Source organism: Bison bison, unplaced genomic scaffold (genome assembly GCF_000754665.1).
Source record: "Bison bison bison isolate TAMUID 2011002044 unplaced genomic scaffold, Bison_UMD1.0 scf7180017864468, whole genome shotgun sequence".
In the NCBI taxonomy this organism is placed as follows: Eukaryota; Metazoa; Chordata; class Mammalia; order Artiodactyla; family Bovidae; genus Bison; species Bison bison.
In genome coordinates this window covers 4,502,482-4,508,481 of record NW_011495029.1, presented here as the reverse complement: position 1 = coordinate 4,508,481, position 6,000 = coordinate 4,502,482, and positions in this window count along the sequence as shown.

Sequence of the window (6,000 nt, the reverse complement as noted above, 5' to 3'; positions counted from 1 at the left end):
CTGGTGATTATTAGAGAAATGCAAATCAAAATGACAATGAGGTATCACCTCACTACCAGCTAGAATGACTATCATTAAAAAATCCACAAACAATAAATTCTGGAGAGAGTGTGGAGAGAAGGGAATCCTCCTACACAGTTCATGGGAATGTAAATTGGTACAAACACTATGGAGAACAGTATGGGAGTTCTTTAAGAACTGAAAGAGTTACCATATAGCTCTGCAATCCCATTCCTGGGCATATACCCTGAGAAAGCCATAACTGAAAAGACACATGTACCTCAATGTTCATCTTTGCAGCACTGTTCATTGTTTAGTGTTCATTGCAGCAAAGACATGGAAGCAACTTAAATATCCATTGACCGATGAAAGAATAAAGAAGATGTGGTGCATATACATATAATGAATATTACTCAGCCATTAAAAAGAATGAAGTTATGCCATTTGCAGAAACATGGATGGACTTAGGAACTTCCCTGGTGGTGCAGAGGTTAAAGCATCTGCCTGCAATGCAGGAGACCTGGGTTCGATCTCTGGGTTGGGAAGATCCCCTGCAGAAGGAAATGGCAACCCACTCCAGTATTCTTGCCTAGAAAATCCCATGGACAAAGGAGCCTGGTGGGCTACAGTCCATGGGGTAGCAAAGAGTCAGACAGTCATACTCAGTGAAATAAGTCAGACAGAGAAGGAGAAATACTGTATGACTTCCCTTATATGCAGAATATAAAAAGAAATTATACAAATAAACTTATTTACAAAAGAGAAAAAGACTCATAGACTTAGAGTATGAAATTATGATTGGCCAGGGGGAAGGATGGGTGGACAGGATAGTTAGGGAGTTTGAGATCTACGTGTACACACTGCTACACTTAAAATGGATGACCAACAAGATCCTATCCTACTGTATAGCACAGGGCACTCTGCTCTGTATTATGTGGTAGCCTGGATGAGAGGGGAGATTTGGGGAGAATAGATAGATATATATGTATAAATGAGTCCCTTTGCTGTCCACCTGAAACTATCACAATACTGTTAATTGGCTATAAAAAGTGAAGTCGCTCCATCGTGTCCAATTCTCTGTGACCCCATGGACTGTAACCTATCAAGCTCATGGGTTTTTCCACGCAAGAGTACTGGAGTGGGTTGCCATTTCCTTATCCAGGGGATTTTTTTCCTGACCCAGGGATCGAATCCAGGTCTCCCACATTGCAGGCAGACACTTTACCCTCTGAGCCACCAGGGAGCCCTGGCGGCTATACTCCAATAAAAAATAATGTTTTAAAAAGAGAAATATTTATTGAGCATTTAGACCATGGGGCAGACAACTTTATACTGTTTATGTTCTGCTTAGAAACCAAATAACAACAACAACAGAAAAAAAAAAAAAAAAAACAGGAAAATTCCTTTCAATTTCTTTGTGGGCCACATAGTATAATACTGTTTTGATAATCATTCTCTGAATGCTGTCCACACATGAGTCTTATTTCAAGACTCATGTGGATGTGTGTGGTTTTGTGTGTGTTGAGAGATGGGGCAGTTTGGACAATTCTTTCTAAAGGAAGACGCTTTAATAAACTAGCTACAATTGCCATTTCATTGTAATGGAATATTCCTTCCATTAATGGTTATAACATTGTGTCAAATGTGGCTCCAAGTGAACAGAATAGCAGAGATCTGCTAAATTTCATTTTACAAAGTCCTAGGCAAGAGAATATCCAGTATTCTTGCCTGGAAAATCCCATGGACGGAGGAGCCTGGTAGGCTGCAGTCCATAGGGGTGCTGATTGGACACGACTGAGTGACTTCACTTTGACTTTTCACTTTCATGCATTGGAGAAGGAAATGGCAACCCACTCCAGTGTTCTTGCCTGGAGAATCCCAGGGACGGGGGAGCCTGGTGGGCTGCTGTCTATGGGGTCGCACAGAGTCGGACACCACTGAAGCGACTTAGCAGCAGCAGCAGCAGGCGAGAGAATGATACTATGAACTTTCCTTTTAAATTCACATATAATCTTTGGTGAGGGGAAAGTTGATTCTTTTGATTATGAAAATGGTTATTTTTTTACAGTAAAGTTTATCTATAGATAACTAATAAAGGAAAATGTCTAATTTCCTCAACTCCTGATGTTTTACCAAACTAGTGTCAGTGGCTTACATTTGTGTGGTATTTTGTAGTTTTCTGGGTAACAGTCATTATGTCATTTGTTGCTGTTCAGTGGCTAAGTCATGTTTGACAATTTGCGACCTCATGGACTGCAGCACGCAGTCCTTCACTATCTCCTTGAGTCTGCTCAAACTAATGTCCACTGAGTTGTTGATGCCATACAACCATCTCATCCTCTGTTACCCCCTTCTCCTCTTGCCCTCAATCTTTCCTAGCATCAGAGTTTTTCCCAGTGAGTTAACTCTTCTCATCAGGTGGCCAAATATTGGAGCTTCAGCTTCAGCATCAGTCCTTCCAATGAATATTCAGGGTTGATTTCCTGTAGGATTGACTGATTTAATCTTCTTGCTCTAAAAAGGACTCTCAAAAAGCAGAGACATCACTTTGCTGACAAAAGTCTGTATAGTCAAATCTATGGATTTTCCAGCAGTCATTATTTCATTAGAACCTCACAATTAGTTTGTGAGATAAAAAGAGATGGTGAGGCAATGAAGCTCTGAAGTTTCAATGGCTTGTTCAGGATCATATAGAAAGTTCATTTCAAAACAGGGCTTGCCAACCTGCTTTACCATCTGCTCCACACACAGATTTACATTATCTGTAGATAATCCAGGAGAGTAAAATTGTGGCAATAGCTAACATTAGAATACTTTATAGAATATGTTTATATTCACAATTTAATTTCATCTTTTCAAAAATGTTTTGATATTAGTATTATTATAATCATTCTATTTAAATATAAAGAAACTGAGGTTTCCAAAATTAGTGGGTTTTTTCTTTTTCTTGATTGTAACAATAGAAGATTCAGGCTTGAATCAATGACCTCTGATTCCTTGTCCACCTTTTTATCCATACTCCATGGTGCTCAAATACCTCTCCAACGCAGAAATGTACATTGCTGAACTCAGGTCCAGCTGCTTGACACTCAGAAATTATGGAGAAGGAAATGGCAACCCACTCCAGTATTCTTGCCTGGAAAATCCCATGGATGGAGAAGCCTGGTGGGCTATAGTCCATGGGGTCGCAAAGAGTCAGACACGACTGAGCGACTTGACTTTACTTAATTTACTTCCCATGCTTAGACCATACCACTGCTTTTCTCATAAGAACATTTAAGTACTTGAGCATTGTTAAGTTAAAGATACCTTATTTCTGAGCTTTCACTTGGAATGTTTATTTTAATGTGTTCTTTATTTTGCACTGGTTCTACCTATAGTTACATGGTATACGTATGGCTAACTTGTAATGATTCTAGAACAGTGCTGCTTAAACAATCTGAGATGAACAAACTTTTAAAAGATTTCTTAAATCTTTTTAAAAATTTCCAATCCTTCGCAAGCCAGAACTTACACAAAAACACAATAAAAACATCAGACTACTTAAAAAAAAAAAAAAACATTAATACTCAGAGGCAAGTGTTGATACAAAGGAAAGTTGCTTTAAACAGAAAAGCTGGCAATCTGGGAAGAAGGCAGACTTATGTCCCTGAAACCAATTCTGAAGATTCTGCCCAGCCATGAAAGTTTTTAAAGGGAAAAGGGGAAGTAATTTCAATTAATTATGGAGATCAGGGACCAGACTCCACCATCTCCCACTGAGTGCAGACTTGTCGACTCCGTGTGATCTTTCTTTGTTGTCTTGTTCACATAGTTGGTTCATGGAATTACTGAAGGGAGAGCTAGGGAAGAGATCGGGTTGTTAATTGTTTATTCTTCATTTTTACTTCTTTGATCTAGGAAAGAACCAACAGCTTAGGCAAAGTATTGTATGAAAGATGGGCTAGGGCTAGAGATGAGTAGAGCATGGGGGTGCCTGGCTTAAGATTAGTTTCAATACAGCTTTGCTAAAGTGACAAAGTAAAAGGGGCCCTTGCCTGCCAAAAGCTGCTTACAAATCCCCACTTTGTAAGAATATTATTCCATTTCTAGGGGTTTATGGGTGAAAGTCCACCTTCTGTAAATTCTTCACACTGACACACAGCACCATATTCTCAGAGTGGAAGGTATTAACATGGGTCTGTATAGTCTCTATTTGCTAACAATTTTAGTTGCCTGCTTGCTTATATATATGGGGAGAACAAGCTATAATTATTTGGATGCCTACAAAGATATAGATTATTATGAGCAATAGTGAATCACATTCACTTAAGGCCAGTTCTTGGAATTGTGCTAGCCCTATATTCAGTGTTGCTCAAGATGGATTAGCTTATGTCATGGCTGCAGTTTGCTCATCATGCTTTTTTCCTCTGGTGGCAGTTATTCTATCTGTAAAATGACTGAGGATTGTGCGTCAGACACTGAAAGACTCTGTGACTGTATTGTCCTAATCATCAACTGCTTGAGTCTGGTCTTTTGTGATCAGGGAGGCCTGGGAGACAGCTTTTCTATAAACAAGAGGCAGGACACACATAGGAGCCTTTGTACTTGGGTGGATGGGAGAGGGCACAGGGTTCTGCTTGGTTCTATTTATATTTAATTTTATAATTATGCATGTTTGCTTCTTTAGGGAAAACATCTTCCTGAATATATCTTTCTCAAGGAGACAATAAAGTTGGCTTACATTTCCTAAGCCAGCATCCCTAAGTGACAAAGAAAGGTGACCCAGAAAACAGCAGGGATCATCCAAATTTAGTTAACTGAATTTTAATACACTTTCCTTAAGACATCTTTGCTTCTGAATTATAGCAGCAGCAAAGGCAGAAAGAGAGGGCATTTTCAATTTGATTTTTATGTGCTCCATTTACTATTTAAGATGCTGTTTACTTCTTTCTGAGCAGCTAACTTCTTTTACCCATAAACATTATCCTTTTTGCAATATGTATCAAGATAAAATGTGAAAACCTTGTAGAGAACCAACATGATTGGTTTTTTTGTGAATGATTCTACTCTATAGAAATATAAATTGTCTCTAGCAGAATGCAATTAATTATTGCTCTCTGGATACTGACCAGTCTTGCTTCTATTTGTAAATTTCTGTCAGTTTTCCTCTGAATTCTTCGAGATAGTTACAGCATTGTACTGGTTCTCTCACTAATCAGTGAGTTAAAATTTTTAGCACATGTTTAGCTTCTATTTGTATAAGAGGCATGATTTTACCTTTAAAAAACTCTTTAAATCTGGAACTTCATAGCAATTCTAGGAACCAGTGTTCACTCTTTACAAATGATGAGTTTAGACTAAATTTGAGCATCCCTGCAAGGTAGAACTAGAATACATATTACAGATATAAAAACATAAGGAAACTAAAATTGAGAAATGAGTAAGATGCTCAAAAACTATTGTAACCACCACACTCTACTGTGCTAGGGCTTCTGGCCTCTGTACTTCTTACCACCTTCACAATCCCTAGATCCATCTGTAGCTCACTCTGCTATCTGAGTAGTAAGAAAAATTAAGTCAAAATATGTGTAACATAAAATATATAAATAAACATAGATAAATAATAAAATTAAAAAGTAACAGGGTTTAGCCTAGACTTTTTCAAGTCCTTATTGTCTTTGTAACTGCCTGGCTGGACCCAACCCTGGGTAGCCCCACTGCCTGCTTCCTGATTTCTCTAGGCCTTCTCACTTAAATTCCAAAGGTTGAAGGACAAAATGACAAATTTGAATTGAATGGGACATTTGCAAAACTCTAAAGAAAACATTGGGCAAAAAACAATGTATCTTGTGTGGATTTTCTCCTAAATATATTCTTCTTTCCTAATCATGCCTCCTCCCGTCCCTTCCATTGTGTCCCGTATGTACTCAATAGCAGACAACATCACTCAAAGCTTTTATTAGGAATACTGAGTTAATCTAAAGTGGACTCTTAAGGGCTTCTCTCAGGCCTCAGTCA